Source organism: Camelus ferus, chromosome 14 (genome assembly GCF_009834535.1).
Source record: "Camelus ferus isolate YT-003-E chromosome 14, BCGSAC_Cfer_1.0, whole genome shotgun sequence".
NCBI classification, from domain to species: domain Eukaryota; kingdom Metazoa; phylum Chordata; class Mammalia; order Artiodactyla; family Camelidae; genus Camelus; species Camelus ferus.
Genome location: NC_045709.1, coordinates 35,872,497 through 35,894,154, shown reverse-complemented (window position 1 = coordinate 35,894,154; position 21,658 = coordinate 35,872,497). Strand labels below are relative to the sequence as shown.

General features: G+C 45.3%; 1 protein-coding gene and 1 long non-coding RNA gene across 13 annotated transcripts in view; one reads left to right on the top strand and one right to left on the bottom strand.

Annotated features, from left to right (window-relative positions):
* The window catches only part of MBNL2 (muscleblind like splicing regulator 2), a 149,268-nt gene that overhangs the window by 2,227 nt on the left and 125,383 nt on the right, over positions 1-21,658 (top strand). The window lies entirely within an intron of this gene.
* On the bottom strand, positions 349-21,134 carry LOC116668658. The gene is made up of 3 exons (XR_004325894.1): positions 20,879-21,134; positions 8,345-8,351; positions 349-359 (listed from the first exon to the last, which is right to left on the bottom strand). It is a non-coding gene; the product is annotated as an uncharacterized LOC116668658 (long non-coding RNA).

Here is a 21,658-nt window from a genome sequence, read left to right as displayed (position 1 = left end):
TATGTACCTTGAGCAAACACCCATCCCAATTCTCCTCTCTCTTAGTAGAATTGAATACTTCCTACACTTTCCCTCATACTTCTAGCATTTTGAGAGGCCTTGACCTTGTAGCCAAAAAAAAAAAACAAAAAAAACCAAGTTATTTGTCTCTTGACACAGTGAGCTGGTTAAAGTACAAAGGAATAGAACCTCCGTATTAATGAAACTGTTGACAAATACCTTAGGGTATTAAGATACATAGTCACAATACACAGAATGCTTCATTCTACTTAATGTTCATGTAAATTTCCTAGGGCTATTTATCCTTAGACCAACACATAAAATTTCCGAGGAAGTCAGAGCGTTGCTGTGTGCGTCTTCTTCATTGATCTTGTGCGAGATACTAGAAGCCGTGCAAACCAGACCCTCTCAAACACAGGCCTTGTAGTGCCCAAAGCATTTAGCGTGATTTTTTTGCTTTGACTTTTTTTTATTAAATGTGTGAAAGTGGAGTGAATAAGAGAGGAAAGGAGAAAAATACGCTTGTGAAATCTGCCGGTTACGTAGCGTTGCTGGTTAACAGCCTGCCTTCTCCCTGCTAGTTGTTTTAATTTGCTGTTGCTATGGTAAAAACAAATCAATATCACATGGCTTCCAGCCAGTCCCGCTCGGGGAGTGCCAGAGAGATTCAAGATCAGGTACTCAAGATTCCAGGCAAGAATTGGGAGAAGAGGATTTAGGTATTGAGTTTAAGAGAATTCCTTATGAGAGACTGATAAGGCTCAGTCCTGCAGGCATTTTCTCTTCATTTCTTCCCGTCCTTTTCTACTGATGACAAGAAAAGATGGGTATTGTATGTCAACTATACTTCAATAAGGAAAAAAAACAACAACAACAACACAGGAAGGCGTATTGGTTTGTTTACATTTTCCAAAATGACAAAACATATTATCAACATAGAAGGAGGTTGGTCACATTGCAAGTGGTAAAGGATTCTGATTAATGAAGAGGTGGTACAACCACAGGGCATGTCGGTTGCTGAAAACATAGTTTGGGGCTTTAATAGCTCCAGGACCAGCTGCACAGGAGAGCTGGCAGGGTCAGAAACAGTTGCTACTGCCGTGTCAGGAAGAGAAAGCTGGCATCTGTGGGAGGCAGGTGGGCAGTGGAGGTGAGGGGCGTTGTGGAAAGGTGGGGAGGTATGAAGCACCAGTGACAGCAAGGGGCAAAGTCCAGAGAAAGCTGTAGGTCCAAAGTCAGGCCAGGTGAACCCTGAACTCTGGGGTCAGAGCAGAACAGGGGACCGGACACTTAGCTCTTTTCATAAAACCTGCCTGAGGCCCAACCTGAAGGCCTAGAAAGAAAGAGGGGAAGTGGCTGTAAAGAGAAGTAAAGATACCACGGGCCAGGCACCCTTTCTGGAGTGACCCAGTGGGCACAGATGTCCACTGCTATGGGGAGCAAGGAACCTGCTACTTCAGGCTTTGGTTTCTCTCAGAAGAATGAGGCGGAAGACTGAACTGGGCTTTGTAAAATTAGTCAGAACACTGTTTTTCCTCTGGCTTTTTACTCAGCTCTGTTGTTTTTTGGGTGGTGGTGTTGTATTACTATTATTATTTTTTTAATGTGCACAAACTGTTAGTGATAATAGTCGTAGGAGGGAGCCCATGGTGGTGTCATGGCCGGGCCACATCAGGCCTTTGCCCCCAACTGCTCGGCGCTGCCGAGTGGAAGCTAGTCCCCACTCTGTGCCGAGAGTGAGAACAGGTGTGAAAGGTAAGTCCGGGGGCTTTCCTTTGTCAGCCTGAGCCACAGTGCTGATGGATACGTTTTCGGCTGGCCTGCTCCCCTCAATTTGGCAGAAACCCCTGGTAATAAAAGTGGACCCACCGATTCACCTTAGTGCTTGGACAAAGAATGCATTGTCTACAAGATTCTTGGTCGGGATATTCCATCAATCAGTCAACAAGTGTTTATTAAACACCTCTTGGCTTCTCTAGCTTTGGCTGTTTGGTTAGAATAAGTCAATAACCTGATACCTGACTTGGAGTATGTGCAAAATGTAACACAGAAAGAAGTGATGCCAAATTGTAAGTTTCAAGGACTTTAATAATAACTTTATGGCTAACGTTAATTTAACCTTGTTAACCATCAGACATTAATTGTAGGTTTGAGATAGTTTTGGTGTTTGGGAGGAGAACAAGAGAAAGGATTGTGAGTTTTAAATACCTATGTGTACTTTCTTCGCCTCTATTATATTTCTCTGCATAAATACTGTTTAAACGGCATAAAAAGATGTAAGATGAACCATAGGCATTCAAGAATGCTACAAAAAAATCCCAAAATATTAGGCTACTGAGAACAGTTACCCAGTGTCAGCAAGCTGAGATTTAGCCCCAAGCTGACTGGGGAACAGGATGCATCGTCTAAAAAGCCTTCACCACCAACCAACAAAAGGAAATCCTAGACCTTCTTCCACACTTCTGAGCCTTGAGGTGGCTGGGAAGCCCCTGCAATTATGTCACCATCCCCATCCCCATCCCGGTGAGGAAACCTGATTCCTGACCCTGGAGGATTAACTACCCCTGCCCCCTTTTGAAGCAGAGTTACTTTTAAAAAAAATCTATTTCCCTTTTTAAACACAAGGTTTTTGTTTTGTTTTGCTTTTCACTCTAACATCAAAATTAGTGCATATTCTCTGGGTGCAGACCAGCCTCAGGGGAGGGGACCTAGTTTGGGAAGACCTGGGAGAGGAGACTGAGGATGTAAGCGAGCCTCAAGAATTATTTTCAGCGATGCGTCTTAGCAGACAGATGGGCAGGTTCTCAGGTCTATGAGCATCTAGGCAAGCTGGCTGCTGTGGAAGAACTTTGGGGGTGGTGAAGCCACCTCAGAGGACAGTGGGAGGAGGCAGGAAACACTGAAGACTCCCTGGTCCTGAGCAGTTTGCAGTCCACACTCGCTGGGAAACAAGATGCTTACAAACCAGATAAGAACAGGTCAGCACACAAATGCCTGGAGAAGGATAATTAACATATGTATAGTTCCGTATACCCTCTACAAAGGGCTTTCACAGACATTATCTCAATTAACCGTTCAAATAGAAGGTTTAAAAATTGGGAGCCTAAAATTAGAGCACTCCTGTGAGGATGTGCGAGGTAAAGCTCCTGGTGGAGCTGAGTTATAAACTGGGTTTTTAAAACTTTTATTCATTGATTTTTTTTTTTCAGCGGTTAATTGATTCGAATTTTGAAGAACAGGAAAAACTGGCAATTGCCCCTGGTACATGAAGGCATGTCACTTTCTCCTGTCCCCAAATGCTTCCTTGGATGACAAGTATATTTATAACTAGTTCAGCAGGCAGCTTAGGTGCAGAAGCAGAGCAAGAAGAGAGGTTGATGGGCTTCGCTTTCTCAGCTCCGACTGCTCAGAAGACATTAGGGGACAAAACCTATACCGGCTTTATGCCCCAACCCAGGCACCCAGTAGCATCGACAGTTTGCATATAACTGGCAGGGAGGTACTTCTAGAACATAAAATTCATAAGTGGTTGTAAGTGGCTCGCAGGTCAGGGTACAACCAAAGTCAACATTGAAACCAAAATTCAAAGTATTGCTTTTGCCCATGAGAGCATTTCACGGAGTTCTCTTAAGCCTATTAAGGCTAGGTGCTTTATACACGTCTCTTGTCTTTTGAAATCTCTTAAAAGAACGTCTTGACCTTAATGTTATCCCCCCAAGGTTGATGCCGGCCAGGAGTCCTGAAAGCTTCTGTAACACACCCGTGACCCCACAGCTAGTGCTTGGCAGAGCCAGGATTTAAACTCAGGCGCAGTCCTACCTCCGAGTTCTGTAGGGAGGCAACACTTTGTTTTCAGCTGAGCAAATAAAGTTGAGAAAATTAAAATAATTCATTTGCAGAAAGAAAGAAAAATTCCAGGAAGAGGTAGGAGGTTGATTATTTTAGAAATCTCAGATGTGCTTTGTACAGTTTACACTATAATACATAAATACCAGGGGTAATAACACTAGTACGGTCTACACCATGTATTATTTCTGTTTTTATGCTTATCCTCTCTTTTCATGGCCACAAAGTCCCCTTTTTGTCCCCATCTTATAAATTAAATAAAAACCAAATTTGAGTGAGGTTAAGCAATGTGTTAAAAATCTCCCTAGCCCAAAAGTAGAAAAGCTGGTCCTCAAAACTATGGGGATCTGTGCATATATTTAATGACATAAGACGTCTTTAAATGAAAGTACATGGGTAGTCTGACTTGGAGTTTTCTTGCAATGGATGTTACAGAGTGGATTAAGGCCCAACTCAAGTGATTTTGGGAAGACAGTATGTTTTAAATTGATACTGAATTACTTTTTAAAAATCTGTAAAGTTCTGGCATCCCAGATGCAAGCTTCAATTAATCAGCTACAAAGTATTGGTGAAGTACACAGCATATCAATGATTTACTACTTGTAATTTTAAACACCCCAAGAGTTCAGGAAAGTAGAACTCCTTTTGGGCTGGAGTAGCAGACAGGGCTTTGAGGAGGAAGAGATACTTCCTCTAGCTCTGAGTGGATTTACTTCGTCTACACAGGTGTTTCTAAAATGGGATGTCTACACCTCAGGCCTAGGGCAAGAACATCCTCTAAGTGAGGAAAGGAAACAATTGGACTTACATCTTATATATTATTTAGCTCACCCTTTTAAAATGTCCATTTTCACATATATTTGATAATGTAACAGTATGATTGTTATACAAATATAACATTTATGAATAAGTAGCTAATCTTACAATGGTTGTTCCTGCTCAAAAGTGTTTTTTCTGATAGGGGTCCATGATCCAAAAAGTTTGGAGAGGACAATAGTCAAAATGAGAGAAAGGAAGATTATCTTAAGAAGGAGGAACAGCATGATGTGATGTAGGGACCAGTGTGGACTTAACTTTGAAGAATAGTGATTAAACGTTGAGGAACAATGGGAAATAAGCTAAGATGAATTGGGGGAAGTCAGAATATGGAAGAGCTGAAGGGCCAGGTGGAGAAGTTTAATTTTGTTACCTACAACTTTGCATCTCATGCTTTACAAGGATTCCATGGAGACTTGGAAGGTAGGGTGAGAAGTTAGGAAATTTGTAACAAGAGATACCATTGGCCAAAACACTTCTGCAATAGGAACTGGATTAGAATGGCAGTGTGAGGATGGAGGAAAAATGGCAAATCTAAGAGGCGTCTTGAAGGAAAAAATAATAGAAGTTAGTGAGAGCTTAGAAGAGCCAAAATGACATTGGAGTTTCCGGCAGGAAAAATATTGGTGGGACCCTTACAGAAGATGGGGGTGGATCGAAAAAGGGACCAATCAGTGGGAATGCGGTCCAGGAGGGAGGGAGGGAGGATGAGGTTTGAGTTTTGAGGTCTGGTAATGGCGTTTTTAAGCTAATGATGGGTCATCCAAGTGGAAAATCCCGTAGGCATTTGACAAGTGAAAATGACAGCTTAGGGCTGCAAACGTAAACTGAGATACACCTGCATTGAAGCCATTGTTGAGGCCAGGGATGTTCACTTCCCCCAAGAAGAAGGGAGCATAAGTAGAGACAGGCAGAGGACCAAGGACGAGCCTTGGGGAAGACTCCCAGGGCCCAGAAGGGAATAAGAGCCAGCAAAGAATCAGGAAAATAGATTCCCACAGAGGAGCAAAACTGTTCATCAGAAAATGAGTAACAGAAACTGGGAAGTGCCATCCCACAGCCTCCACGGTCCCCAGGGGTGACAGTGCAGCCTCCTGCACGGCGCTGTCCTACCCCATGTCACCTCTCTGATATGAGTGCTCGGCCGTGGTCCCGCCGATTCACTGCCACGGTTAGAGCCACAGAATGCTGGATGGATAAGGAGAATTTCCTACCTGTATCTTTCACGTACATATATAGTCGACTATTCAAAAAGTAAATCTTCACCAATAACCAAAAGAAAGCATTTAAAACCAACAATTGTCAAGACGTATGCATCTGTATCTCAAAACACACATTTTGAGGGTACAAGTGGTTAGGACAGTAATTCCAGAGTGATTGGAGATATCACTGGACACTGGCCTCCTATCATCAAAGACCAGGGTTTATTTATTCCTGGATCTCACAGGTGTCAGTTGAACCCAGCCAGAAGGACTCCTTTGACAAAAATGAGACACTATCCAAAGAAAGCAAATGGTTGTTGCCCCCATGTGTACAGTGAGCACAGCAGAACAGCACTTCTCAAACCTTCATGCACACAGCAAACCACTGGGGAGCTAATTAAATGTGTAGAGTCTGATTCAGTAGATCTGGAGTGGGGTTCAAGATTCCACATTCCTAACAAACTCCCAGGTGATGAAGATGACACTCTAGAACAAAACAGTGGCTTTGCCAGTGGACACGTAGGTGGCAGCGGATCTCTAGGTCTAAGGTTGTTTTCAAGGAGTGCTCTGTAGGGCTGAGGGCCAGGACCTACCTGCTCAACACAGGAGGCCTTTCCAAGCTGCCCAGGCTCAGAGTGGAGCTGCGGTCCAGCTGACTTATCCCACAGCCTTGTACCAAAGCTGCTGTGGTCCAGGGCGTGACGGTGGGTACTTGAGCTGCTTTTAGCAGCTCTCTGGCCACAGACAGCCGGTCTGTGGATGCCTCCCTGTGCCTGCGATGGCGTACTCTCTGTGGACAAAGACTTTCACCAATTCCCCAAGAGATTTGCTCACCGCCTCCAAGGAAGCCTAGGGTGTTTGTTTACATGTCTGCCCCAGAGATATTTTTTTCCTACCAAATATGTGTGTTCAAAATCAGCCTTAGAGGCTCTCCTCTAGATGGTGGTCAGAGCTGGGGCCTGCAAGTCTGACATGCCTTCTTCAGTCCTCACACCCTCCGGAGATTAGTTCCAGGAACTCTGACAAACTTGTTTCCCTTAAGATAATGCCATTCTCCCCTCATTCTCTCCACAGAATAGGAAGAGTAAAGAAGAAGTGTTATGTGCAATTAAAACCGCATTTGTTTAAAAGTTCTAATTCTGAAGTCTTGAGATATGAGTGAAGACATTAGAAAGGATAGCTGTGTCACGTGGTAGCTTAAGTGCAATGCCCGGGCCAGCCTGTGGACAGCCTTAGACCTTGTTTCGTGTCCTTCTGACTTCCCCTCCCCTCAAGGCCTTCATTTTTTCTGTTTGTCCGGCATGTGGACCCTCTTTCCTAGAGCCAGAAGTCTCACTAACCTGATTTAGAGGAAGTCTTCCCTGCCCAGATGCCCATTTAGTCCACACACAGATGGCCGGTATTTTTACGCATTTTTAATTTACCAATAACCTTTTAGGACCTAAAGGAAACAAGTGTTTATTGAGTGTATTGAGTGCCTACTGTATGCCAAGCCCTCCGCTGAGAGCTTTATGTACTCAGTAAAACCTTCTCACGAAGCAAAGAAAGTGCAGGGAGGCAGAGTTACTTGCCAAGGTCACACACAAACAAGTGACAGAGGAAGGGGTGAAACTCTAGTTGTGAGAGGAGGTGGGGGTCTCCAAACACTCAGACCTCTTCTGACGGTGCTTCCCTAGGGGGAGCAACAAAAGGAGTCTGCTTTAGAAAAACTGCTCTTGCATTTGCACATGACTGTTAGCAGAATTCACTAAGGAGTTAAAGAGAACACGAACCAGCAATTACCGGCAGACTGTGCGGGCACGAGTTCAGTTTTAGCCACGAGCTCCTCCTCACAGAGGGACTTGGGGAATGGCCAGGGGCGGCTCGCGCATCACCTCCACCGTTTGTTGTGGTTCGTGGGCCTCTTCCTTACTTCTGAGTCGCCTTTGTGTGTGTGTGTGCGGGCAGGACGAAGCTTCAAGAAAGACCTCCTCTGAGGTCTCCTCCAGATACTTTCGGTCGAAGACACATAAAAGCGCGTGATCAGCTGCGAGGCCCGTGCAGAAGTGAGATGTTTTGTGTTGTGGTGGCTTGGCTACCCTCTCTGAGAACCTGGAAATCTCTTTCTTTGTGTCGACCTCCCTCTGCACGTGCAGGGCTGTTCGTGCTCTCGTGTGCCACCCATCCTCCAGCGAGGGCACGCGGTCCTCCTGTCTGGCGGTGCGCGCGCTGCAGGCGGCCCTTCTCTCTTGCTCTGCGGGCTCCTGAGCTGACCCGTGCCCTCTTTTCCCGGGTTTTCTTCTGGCTGCCAAGGCTGTTCCTGGCATCCCTACTAAATAGCACACAGATGCCCATGTCTCTGGGGTTCTATTCACACCTGACTCTTAGCTGGTAGAAAGGACGATTTATTTGCCCCTTTAGGAAGCTCATCATTTGAACCCTAAAGTGTCAGCTTCCTGGCAGCCACCACAAAGACCATCCCCTCAGGAAACAAAACAAACCCTATCTCTAGAGTTTCCCCGTTTCTTTTCTTCAAAGTTCCCTGTTGCAACTGGGCTGCAATTAAGAGGCAGGATCAAAGGGACTCGCAGCCTCTGGGGCTGCTGGGACCCACGGAGAGCTTTGGTCTTTTTAACTCTCTGCTTCCTGTTGCCTGCTACTCCAACTGCGTCTTTGTCTGGGTGCCCAGGTGTCAGAACGGGGAGCTGTGGGGACACACGTCAGAGGCGGTGGAGGGACTCTGCACACTGCACCAGCTTCTGAGGGCCCCTGCTCTCTGAGAGCCGCCCCATTGACACACACGTAAGATGCAAAGCAGGAGGGAATCCCAAGTTGGGAGGGACCGGAGGGGTTATCTAGCTCGTGTCCGCCGTCCCCCGCAGTCCTGCCGAGCAGCTCCTAACTGCCCTCGTCCATCTCTATACGTGGGACCATCACGACTCCACAATGCACACAAATGTAACAATTTGTTATACAGTTTTTCCTTGTGGTTAAATGAAATGTGACTCCCCATGACCTTCACTGCTCAGCCCTTGTTCAGACCTTTGGAGTGACCCTAGGCCAGTCAAATGCCCTGTCCCGTGTTCCAAGGTAGCAAACAAGCTTCCTCTGATAGGAGCAGTTGGCACCTCCTGTTATCTGCAGGAATCTTACTTTTGTTTATGCAGCCTAAGACCCCCGAGCTCTGCTGGCAGCTTTGTCACTTGCTGGCCCGTATGGCTCGTATACTGGAACTCGGAACCGGCTGTGATCAAGACGGGGGTGCGGCTCTCCACTTCCCCTCAGCTTGGCTCAGGCCTGAGCGCCGTAGGGGAAAGCTGATGGGTGGAAGTGAGACAGGGAGGGCCAGACATCTTTCCCCACCTCATGGAATGGGTTAAAGTCATCTTCCCTTCCAGCAAGAGACTCTAGGCCCCTCTGGAAATACCTGGCAAGCTCCTGGGCGTTAACTTGCAAAACTTCCCATAAAAGGATAGAAAGATGGATGTGAGATAGATGATGGGCAGATAGATTTAGACTGATATGTATGTATATGTATAATGCACCCACATTGCTAGAGATTAATACAAATACAGATGTAGACAGATACAGACATAGATTTCGATTAATATATAGATTAGTATTTTATATGCAGATAGAGATGGGTAGATAAAGATTTAGATAAATATATACTCACAAGTAGATAACTATAGATATAAATTAATATATATATGGACACAGAGTGGTAGGTAGACGATAGAAAGATAGATAAGCCGGTAATAGTCGCACGGTGTGAATACCACTCTAAGGCAGTTTTCTGAGGAAAACCACATGTTTTTGGTTTTTCTGTTGTTTTGTCATGTTTGTTTTGTGGCACAACAAAAGGGCGCTCATTTTAGCAGTGGCTCTGAGTCCTCCAGAGTGTCTCTGTGGCTCTCAGCACGGTCCTCAGCAGCTTCGAGACACACTCTGTCATCAGTAGATGCCAAGGTCACCGAAGGAACTAATTAATCCCAGCTCCAGTCAACAGCAGACGGCACCAACCTGCCCTCCTTCCTCCGAGAGGGAGAAACCAGGAAGGATTTTCTCCCTCAGTTCCGCCAGATCTACTCAGGGCCACCCTGAGCAAACAAAGGAAGGGAGGGAGGGCTGGTAAACCATTTCCCGACTTGCAGGTCAGGATGCATGTAGAGAAAGCCTGTTCTAAGGCGTTAAAACTTGAGTTGAGATAAACCTTCCAGTTTTTCTTAGGAAAATTCCCAGGTGGATATTTAACCTGAAGGCCCCCAGGCCCCTTTTCCATCACAACATTGCCTGTTCTTTTTTTTTCTTTACTACTAATCTCTCTAATGTCCTCTAAAGCCAGCCAGCATTCTTTGCCATGCTAAAAATTTGCCTTTTTAGTTAAAACTACGAATTTTCCAACTGACCGCTAGGGAGCATGAATTCACCCCCACCCTCCCCCCAGGGAAAATTGATGTCATATAACCCAGACCACACTAAATAATTGATCAGGAAAAGTAATTGAGAGGAGTGATGATTTTTGGAAACGCTGACGGGCGAAAAACACAAGATGCGAAGTTGGGGAAGTTTGCTGTTAAACGCTGTGGATCCCTGTGTTAATGTTAGCCCCTTAGCCAGGTACGCGTTGGGTCTTCAGCGAATTGTTCTGTGGCTGTGGATTTTTATTTGATGCTCTGATCTGTTCCTTCCAGCATGAGAGTCAGTGCAGAAAGTCATGGAGAAGCTCCCACATGGCCTGCATGCTTCATCAGGTCAACAGTCCAGGGCCAGTGCCACCATAGTTTGGCCCAGTGCCGTCCGTGGGTCCTCCCCGGACCCCTGGAAGCTGCTGGAGCAGGACGGGCGCTGCTGTGGGAGTTAGTTCCCCCTCAGAGTTTGGCAGAAACTGCAAATCCTGGAGTTAGGTTTGTGACACTCTCCATCTTGTTCGCTGGTTCAAAGCCGACAAAAAAATCAAAACCATATGTTCAATACAGTATCAGGCTTCTGGTGAACACTGGGCTATGAAATAATAACCAGCGACCCCGCCACATATTTGAAGGCTCGGGGAGCCGGAGCCGACCTGCTGCGGCCAAGGCTGAGGCAGGTAGAGAAGGCGATTCTGTTTGCTTCCTTTCTCAAAATGGCATGTCGCTGGAATGCGTCCAGCTTCTGATGGGGAAACCAGAGCGAGGCTGCATTTAGTGACTTATTTCCCTCCTTCACATCTTCCTTCTTCCCCTCACATTTTCAGGATTGAAAATTAGAAACACTTTTCTCCTACACAGAAAATTACTCCCTCACACGCACTTTTTTTTTTCCCCTCTGCTTTGAAATGGCAATTGCTGCCCAGAAACGGCTTCTCAAAGAACACATGCTGTCCTGGCCAGAACAGTCAAAGGGTTACTTTAAATTGCCACCAGCTAGTTAGACATCGTGGCTAGTTAGGGTGAGAGGTCACCCTTTGCAGAAAGAGAGGTGTGACCGAAAGGAATGTCGAAGAGGCCTCCTGGGTCCTGCTAATAGGTTACTTCTCATTCTGGGTGTGGGCGACGCAGTGTGTTCGCTTGGTGGCAATCCAGTGAGCTGGACACTTAGGAGATGCCGTCTTTCCTGCCTTTAAGAAAAATTTTTTAAAAAAGTAGCTGGTTGCCTGGCACTGTCTGTTATCAGATAAAGGGAGAAAGAGTTGGAAGTTACCCCTATTTCCTTCTTTGGTTTCGACTTACGCCTCCCTGCCTGTTTCTCTTCTGACCTTCTGGGCTTCCTTGGTGGAGCTGCTTTCCCACTAACAACAAGAACCACGAAGCCCCTTAACGCCCTACCCCTGGGCCAACGGAAGTGAATGCTTCACATGCAAACTTGAAAGGAAACCATCAATGTTAAACAATAATGAGCGCTGATAATGATAATTACGGTAGTAATAAAGAAGCTGCTTTGTCACAGTGTATGAAGCATCTCCTTTCTCTCCCTGTTTTTCTTATGTTTTATAAACACGTGAAAGTTGCTTCAAGGGTTTTGGGTTTGTTTGTTTTCTTTTTCTAATCCTATTTGGCAGTCAAGACTAGTGGAAGGAACACCCTGGAGACCACAGATGACAGTGTCCTTTGCCCTTTCGAGGGAGTGCAGGTTTCAAAAGGGCAGCTGAAGATGGCCAGAGCCCAGAACTTTCAGGTCATCAACGTGGAGTTGAATCCTGGGCTCCCCTGTGAAGGGTGAACAGAAGTTACCAAGTCACTTGGAACTTTGATCTCCTGGTTGGCACAAGTCAAAGTGATCATGGCACCTCCCTCCTGGGATTTTTGTGAAGATTTGGTGAAACAATGTACCAGAAGTGCCCTACATACCGGGAAAGCCCCGGGGTCAGTGGGAGAGGGCTGGCCATTGTTCATTTAATCTTCACCTGCTCTGCCTGGGCACATGTGTCTACTTTAGTAACATTTTCTTGGCTACAGAAAAGTGTATAGAGAAAAAGAATGCTTTGTCAAGGAAGTAGGTCTCCAATTTTCCTCATTTCCTTTTTTCTTATGGAATTTATGCTCTGGAATGACAGACTAAATATATAAATAAATTGCCACGGTGAAGGTAATCTGTGCCACGAGGGAGGCGAAAGTTGCCTCAGCTGTAGATTAACTGCTATCCAGGTGAGTCAGGGAAGGCTTCCTGGAGGAGACAGCCTCTAATGTGGCCTGTGAGGGAAGGGCAAGACTGCTGCCCATGCACTGGGGGAGCAGCCATGCAGGTGTCTTTGGAGCAAGGGGCAGAGTCTCCGGAGTACTTGCGGGGACATGGCTAAACTACATGGCGTGGGCTCAACTGTTGAGGACCCTGAGCACCAAGCTGTGGATTTCCAACTTTACTCCGAGTGCAGCAGAGAGCCACCCACTGTTTTTGAGCCGGCGAGTGATGGAGTCAGACCCTGCTTTAGGGAGAGAATTCTATGGGCACAGTTTAGAGCCAAGGATCGCAGGCACCCAGGAGTCATGAGGGCGTGAGCTGGACTAGTGGCAGCGAGACTCCGTGGGATGCGTGATGCACCCATGCGGGAGTAGCGCCCTGAGGTCACCAGCGGGACTTGCGGAAGCCGAGGGAGAAGGAGGGAGTTTGTGACCTGAGGTCACTCGGAATATTCATCCTGCCAATGACAGAGCCAAGCAGAAGGAAGGGGAAGGTAATGAGGCTGGTTCTGGTCACTAGAAGTTTGAAGTGACGTTGGAATGTCCTCATGGAAGTGTAAGTGTAGGTGGTGGCTTCTTCAGAGTGCAGAGCTTGGTGTACGGGGGGGGTTCAGCCACACAGGAGTGATATCTGGACTCCTGAAAGGAGCTGAGATTGCTAAGGAAGCAAGTATGATCTGGAAAATGGTTGATGGCACAGCCCTGGGGAATGTTTACATTTAAGGGAACTTCCTCTTGCTGGTAAAGAAATCCAATGTGAAGGGCATTTCAGAGGACAGGGGCTCCTTGGGACAGGAGTGTGGACCTCAGGACGTCTCCCATTGCCTTTGGATCTGTGAGAAGAGATCGTGCTGTTCACTATGTTGTAGAAATAACGCCGGTCAGTGATGCAGTAGGGATGTGGAGTAGGGTTTCCTAAAACCAGGTGACAGTGGAAACTAACGCCAGATCCTAAACAAAGTTCAGTAAAGATGAGGACTGAGGCAGGCATCATGATGCGCGGGAGTGAAGACGGCCCCCCGACCTTGGGGAGGCACTTTGGAAGGGTTGATGAAGGGGCAGCTGAACAGCAAGGTACCGGGGGAGTGGAAAGTCCACACATTCAGGGAGGGGGTGTGAATATTTAGAGCAATCAAAGGAGAAGGGGAGGTAAGTGGAAGGGAAGCAGGGTTAAGATCAGACTGTGTAGGTTTGGGGGCAGGTGGGCTGGGCTGGCAGATGGCACCTGGTGCAGTTTCAAGCCCAAGGAGGCTGCAGCAGATGGATGGGCTGAGACCACCATGGAGAAGTGGTTTTTAAATTGTAGGAAGAAGTCTGATTCTGCTGTGACGGGAAAGGTGAAAAACATGAGATATATTTGAAGGAAGGTGTAAGTTGAGGTCGAAATGCTTCTCTAGGGAGACTTCCAGACTTCCAGATGCCTTGCCTTGCAATGGAATCCTACTCTATTCAAAATAACTGTAGTGGGGTGAGGCCAACCGCATTGACCTCCCAATTACTAATTAAAGATGGGCTTTACATCACTGCAGGCGTAACTAAAATTCAATGATTGCTGCTTCTTTCTAGAGCTCTGTACCAATGCTATTTGTTCTTCCTATGTTATTTTATCATTCGCCTTAGCTTTTTCCTTCATCTCACTGGGTTCAGCGAAAAGATAATCCATGTGACTAACACTCTTTTCCAAAATAACAGAATCTGCCCATAGAGATATCACATGTGGAATATTTTTAAAGCCTCCTTATTGTAGGAATCCCCATGGAATTTAAACTTGAACTAATGTCTGGTAAGAAGTAGGTGTTCAAAAAGTGTTGGCAAAAAAAAAAATGTTTGTGGGACACAATTGAATGATTACAGTATTTTACAATTGAGACAGGCCTTTCTATAGAGGATTATTAGCTATGAGTCATAATTACATTAATCCATAGTCCATCATCCACCCAAATACACCCAGCAGTTTCTATCACAGATGCAGAGAGAATGCATTTCTCCCCAGAGGTTGTACACATTTCTATGAAGTTGTCTTTAGTACTGAAGAGGGGTCAGCTAAACCCCGACCCCTTCAGCCAGGGCTCTTTTCTCACTTAAACTCCAGAGAAGAGCTTTGACTGATGAAGGCAACAGGCAGAGAGAGACTGAGGGCGAAATGCATAAACGGGGGAGTAATCTGGAGTGCCCTAACTTTTAAAATAAGTTTTAGCTGCTTAATTGCTGTAGGACAGACACTTCTGGTTGTGTTCAGCTGCACGAAGTGTCCAGCACATCTCACAAAATGGATTGGCCTATTTATTCGCCCTTGAGGGCCACTTGAAAACTGAGAAAAAGATAAACATGCCCACAGTCAAGGCCAGGATGAGCTCTTGTTGCCACTGGGACAAGGTCAGATTTCTGCACTGTATTTGCTGCCCACCCCCAACTCTAAACTCAGGAGAAGAGAGAAGGTACCTTTTCTCTCTGAACCCATTCCAAAAGCCCTTACCAGTTACTCCAAACGTTGTTTTCATTGGCTGCACAAACTCTTGGGAAGTTTGTTTAAAAAAATAGATGACAGATTCCTCAACCTCAACTCTTGAGATTCTGACTTGGGACATCTGGGGCGGGGCCCAGGAATCTGCATTTATTGCAAAACCACAGAACGATTTGAACACAAATGACTACTAGACCTCCTGGCAAAGAGATTCAGAGACAATTCAAATCCTGCATACAAATTCTGGTTGTGCCACAGGCTAGATGCACAACTTTAGGCAAATTAAAGAATGTATCTGAATCTCAGTTTTCTCATCTTTAAAATGAAGGTAGTAATACCCACGCCTTTGGGTGATGGCTAGTGATACCTGAGATTGCCCACGTGAAAAGCTGTCCATCCTACACAGAATGAAGGCTCAATACAGAATATTTGAGACTGTTTCTCTGGGTGAACGTGACGCTTTTGAGGACTAATCCCCAGTTAATGCTACAGACCATCTAAACAGTTCCAGGCAGAGGAGGGGCTTCACCACGACTATTTCTGCAACTTCTTAAAGTCTTGTTATTACTCACAAAGATGTTACTGTTTTAGAAGCAAAATGCAAGAAGGCTTTATATTCTACAAAATCATGCGATACCAGACTTTTGGGAACACTTCTATTTGGTAGGATAGAAGACACTGGAACATATTACCCTGGACTAGAGGAATTCAATCGCTTTTGAAAACAGGAGGACTGGGCCACGTTCAGAAGTTTTCATGTAGTGCACGTGTGAACGTGGGGCTCTGTGGTAGCCCATGCCTTGAGCTGTTTTGGCAAAGATAAAATTGATTCTGTCCCCACTTAGCCCTTAGGTCGTTCAAGCAGATGGTAGCTTGCTTATATGGGGACCAAGTGCCTAAACTTGAACTTTTGGACATGAATGAATGAGTGAATGAATGAATTTTCTCTGAGGCGCCAATACACTTCTGACACCTGCCAGTCCATTCTAGCCCTCTGGTCCCTGAGGAAAGGTTGGCCCTTTGTTGCTTAGAGAATAAATAAGCAAGGATTACTCCAAGGTGTTTCCTGCAACCACGCGCTCCTTCCTTCCTGGATGTAGTGACCCAGTTGCCTGGGTTGGAAGGCTCAATGTTGCATGTCCTTTTTTTCCCACCGAGAAGCCATCAACAGCAGAAGAATTTTCACAAGTTAGGTGCTTGCTGGTGCTCCAGGTTGTGAGATCTGGGTCACACACAAACAGGAGGAAAGAAGTGTGGTATAGAGTCCATTTGATCAATACACAGGGAGAAATATCAGAAAAGTGAAAAAGAAATTCAAAAATAGGGGATGGAGCACAAAGAGAAATTTATGATACTCAGGATAGAGAAGTCTCAGTTTCAGCTTAGTGTATCTGCAGATCTTCAAATTCCTCATGAGTCATGTTCAAAAGGCTCATTTCCTCCATTCAGAGAGTGTCGATTAAAATCCAACTGTGTGCCTGTCCACAGAGGCTATGGAAAGCAAGCAAAACAAGGATGTCTGGTAGCCAGCAACAGCACTGAGGTGTTCAGACACATGTGTGCAACATATGCATACACATCTTGAATACACATGCATACAGGCACACACAGTGGAGAACCCTGACTGTCACTCTGTTTGGATTAAGGGCCCCAGACACCGAACTCTTAATCTAAGGCAGGAGGGAAGGAAAGGCCATCAGAGTTAGACCAGCTGGGCCTGACTCCAACTGGAGTGGCTCTTGGGTTGAGAAGGATGCCTGGATTTAGATAACTGGGAGGGAGAGCGGAAGACATCCCATATCAAAGGAAACCATTCAAACAAAAGCCAATAGGAGGAAATGAGCTCTTATTGTGCGCACACATGGGGCTCCACAGAAAGGAAATTGCCTGATTCAGGACACTTCCGATGCCTCCTGAAGGAAAGGCCTATGTTCCCACAATCTGGAGAAGGTGTCTTTCTCAATCCAGGGTTGGCTGCAGTGAAATGGGTAGGACTTTAGCAAAACCACCCATGTTCCTACACTTCCAGAAACTTCAACTGCAAAAAGTATCCTTGGAAACCTAAAAGCCATGTCCTTATGCTGCTCCTTGTGCTTTAGGGTGTTTAGAGATAAGAAAAGGTAGGGAGCAGGCACATGGGTAAAACTCATTCGTTCTTCGGGTCCAGTAGCCAGCTGAGACACAGCCTGTGCCCCCCAGGGCCACTGCTCTATGGGGCCCTTGTTGGCTCCCTGGGGTGGGTCAGGCCGCCTGGGTTGAGGCCCCTTCATCAGCTCAGAGGGATTTTACATCCGGGCCCCTCTGCTAGACAACAGTAGCATCACCAGTCTTGCTACCTGCCATCTTCTATCCAAAATATAATCCCGACGTGAGCTTTTGGTTTTGCAGGGTACAACGTGATGCCTGCCTGGTGCTTGTCCAAGGCCCCATGGGGAACACGGAAACACATAGGACATTCCCAGGCTTCAAAGACTTTGGGGTCTAGAAGTGAACGTAATAAGAAGTAGGAGCTCCCCTGGCCCCTGGATCCCCTGGGGTGGGGTGGGGCACCTAAGAGTTGTTAAAAAAGCATGGAATGAGCAGGATTTGCTACTTTGTTTTCTCCTTTGTGTTATTTGGTTGACAGTCTGAGTACAGTTAAGCTAGGATCTGTGAGGATGCTACTCTAAGTGGCGTGTATTATGGAGTCATTTTCCACTGACGCCATCCTCTGAAAGTAGTGCTGATGGAAAGAGAAAGGGAAGAGAACTAAGTAGGGCTTGGTGCTTAGCGCAAGGGCCAGTCCCCTCCCCCTGGCTGAGTGCATGTGGTCCTGCGGAGGCATCGCCATCTGCTTCCGCCTCAACCCCCAGAGCTTTGGCACAAGCTCAGAGTGTCACCGCCCCAGTCATCCTCTCCCCTACCCTCCCCCTCGTGACTGTCTGCAGCAGTGGCCAGTGGCAGGCATGGACAGTGGAGGTACAAGAGAGAGTTGGTCACAAGACAATGCTCCGTGAACACATCAGGTTTCACTGCAGTTCAGGGAGATAGATTTTCCATTCACTCTGAAGGACTGGAAATTAAGGCCCTTAAATTCTCTTAGGAACTGCTCTTGGATCATTTATTTATTTGATCAGCCAATCAGCCCACAAACCCTAGGTGGGTACCCAGATGCTGTTGTCAGGGCTGAGCTAGGGAGAAGGGTTAGCCTGGCACCTGGGCTCGGTTGGCTCATGTTCTAGCCAGACTCAGCGACAACCAGGTCAACTTCAAGGACATGAGGACTAAAGTAGAGGGTGCCGCAGGGGTCAGGGAGAATGCGCGTGGCTCTCTGGGGCAGTGGGGATGGGACAGGATTGGGAATGATTTTCCAAGAAGGGACATTCTAAAGGGGGGCCTTGGAGGATGCACCAAATGACAGCCAGCAAAGAAAGAGGAGAAGGCTGTCACAATGTCCTAATTAGCATGCTCCTTCTAATTAGTGGCTTCTGAGGCTTATCAAGTCTCATCTACAAACTAAAACTAATGGGCAGTTAGATAGAATTTTTTTTTTTTTTTTGCTTCTTTCCTCCAATCCTTCGAAGGAAAGACACATGAATTAAGACTTAATTTGCCAGCAAATAGCCTAATGAGGATGCACAGAAACAAGACTGTTTTATTCAGCATGGATAGGGCTAGAGAGAGATTTAGGGGGAATTCTATCCTCCAGCCTAGATCTTGTTTTGTTATCATTCATCAGAAGCAGCAGGGAAAAGGGTAGAGAAAAACTTCTCCGCAGATTCCTACATGTTCTCCCACCTCTGCCTCCCACACCATCGAAAAAGCAAGAAAAAGAACCACACCCTTCTCGGCCACAGAATGGACCATCTCCTGCCCTCCCCACTGGCTAAAAATGACGAAATAAAAAAAAAAAATTCATCTCACATGACATTGGATAATGGTGGTTTCAAAATCCCTCATAGTTTAAAGGCATTAGCATTACAGGGTTAGGTCACAGAAAGGCTTGTGAAATGCCAGTGCGATTCTTTAGTTGTCTTTAGTTTATCTCAAATATTACCACAGTCCCAAAGAAAAACCCCACTCGTGAAAATGCTTGCAGTGAATTTAAGGTCGCTTGCATTGCAAACATGATGACTTTTTTAGCCATCCTGAGTAAACACGGGCTATAATTTTCAGAACAACAAATTGAGAGGTACGGAGAGAAACGGAGGCTGGTACCCAGCAACAGCGCTGCAGAGATCATGACCAGGAAAGCTAAGGGAAACGTGTCATCTGCGAAGAAAAATATGGAAACAAATAAAGACAAGTCAACTGAAATTCAGGATGATCCCACAAACCATTGAAGTTCGCTGAGAACCATGAAACTTGGGCTTTTTCACGTATTAACAGGGCTTTTGTGCCTTTGTTTTACAATGTAGACCAGCTGATAATGCGCCTTGTTCCTCATTGACTTTGCAATCTCATTCTTTGCCACAGATATAATGGCCTGTTTGTTTTGCTACTAATGCACGCTGGCCAAAGAATCAGACCTTTGTTTCCCAGGGCTTGTTTTGAAGAAATCAGCTCTGGGTACATCTTTACTCTGCCCGTAAAAACAGAGACTTATCTGGGTGAAAGGCACTCCGGGTCTGCGCTGGGGTAGGCTTACGTTTGTCCACTACTACAGCAAATGAAATTGAAATAGAATAAACCTTCATTTCAATCTAATTACTGAAGAGCCTGAATTATAGACTATTCATAAAGATATACACTTTTATTAATTATAATGACACACAGCAATGTGAACTGGCCAAGACTATTTTATCTCATAATGGCTCTTAAGAAGCTCTTATTAATGAAGAGAGAAGAATGATTTATAAGTACTATTACAGGTATTTATATCTAAATGAATGGTAATGAAACGCCTGAGAAGTTTGGTCTCATAAGTAGGGTAAATATTCCCATTAGAATTACATTGAGACTGTTAATTTATTCAGCAAGCACGCACCTTCTGCCCCCGTTTTTCATAAGTAGTTCAAAGGTAACCTTTAGCCTAGTCTGGGGGTGGTTTCAACTCACAAGGGAACTCTGACCAGTTGGTGGTGGCTGCCTGCCTAGAAACTTGTTTTGAGAAGTTTTTGAATGCCAAGTCTAGATTCACAGGGAAAACGTACTGGGATCAATTAGTCATGCCTGCCGAGGATGGGAATGGTGGGAAGAGGGGACCTGAGTGACATCCATTTGCCAGCCTTGGTGTAGACCCTTCCAGTTCTCACAAAAGTCATCTCTGGAATAGACCACAAAGCAGTAGTAACTTCCATGTTGCAGGTCACACAGTTCCTGGTGTCTTCAAAATCCAGAGGTGAAGGTTCTTTCTTCAAGGGTGGTAGCCATTGAACTATCTCACTTAAACCCTGAGTCACAAAATTAAGTTGCATTTTCTAAATTAGCAATGTAAAATGCATTCTTATTTTCACTAAGTTTGAGGAAGCAAAATTATTTCACAACCCTTCTTTCTCCTGAATGTAATATTAGCAGAAGGGGTGGCTGTTAATACTGGAATGAGCCCTTTGAAATGGTATTTTGATATTTTGTTATAGTTTAATTTGGAGTCATTAACTATTGCAGTTTTTGAAAGAAAGTGAACAAGTGCTTATGTCCCTCCACTAAAACAAATCTGAAATTCAAGGCCAGGTCCACAGAGCAGCACAATTTTCTTTCATTCTAGATTAAATAACAGATAATGAATAGAACAGAGGAAGGGAACTGACTCTTCTAAAGCATCCGCTGTGTCCTCGGCACTTTGACAATTACTTTCAAAATGTTAAAATTTTTTTCTAATTTAATGTTCCCCACTGCCCTGAGAGATAAAATATTGTCTCATTTTATAGATAAGAAAAGTGAGGTTCAGAAATGTTTAAACTGTCAGTTCAATGTAGAGCTTCAGTTGGAACCAGCCTCTAAAGCTGGCTGAAATTTCTGTTTGGAGTTCAGAATTTAAACACAACCATTAAACACAACCACTCGTGCCAACTTTTTAACAGGACTTTAGCAGTGACGTTTTATGTATTAACTAACAAGAATTGTAGAAATTTAGCATTTTGAGAGCCCTCAATAAATGTTGGTTGCTGTTATTTCCCCCCTCTCTGTATACGTATATACGTGTGTGTGTGTGTGTGTGCGCGCGTGCGTGTGTGTGTGTGTGTGTATATATATATATATATATATCTCTTTCTGGGCCAATGCCTATTGAGCTTCAAATGTTTATTGCAAACCACTTTGCCTTTCTATTTCAAAAAGAAAACGTGAATGCCTACTCTTTATGTTAGAAAATTATCTAAACCTACAAAGGGGAAATTTTTATAGGAGGATAAAGACTGTAAAGTATACAATAAAAATCAGCAGTGTGTGTAAAGAACCAGAATATCATCCTGACATTTTATACAGTATGTAAATTGCAGCTCTAATCCAGAGGAAGTCTGCTTTTAGTTAAGCACTGTGAATATACTCCTGTTTCTAAAATTTTCTGTCTCTGTCTTTTGGTGGGAGGGGGCAGTGGGGTTGGAGGTAGGGAGAGAGGCTTTTTTTTCTTTCCCCTCTGAGAAGGCTTTTTATTAATTTCTTTTGCTGAATTTTTGACCCTGTAAAGAAAAAGAGAGCTATTGTACTAAGCCACACCACAGGATAGGCTCCCCCAGACAGGATTTTTCCTTCCTGCTGAAGGACACAGATAT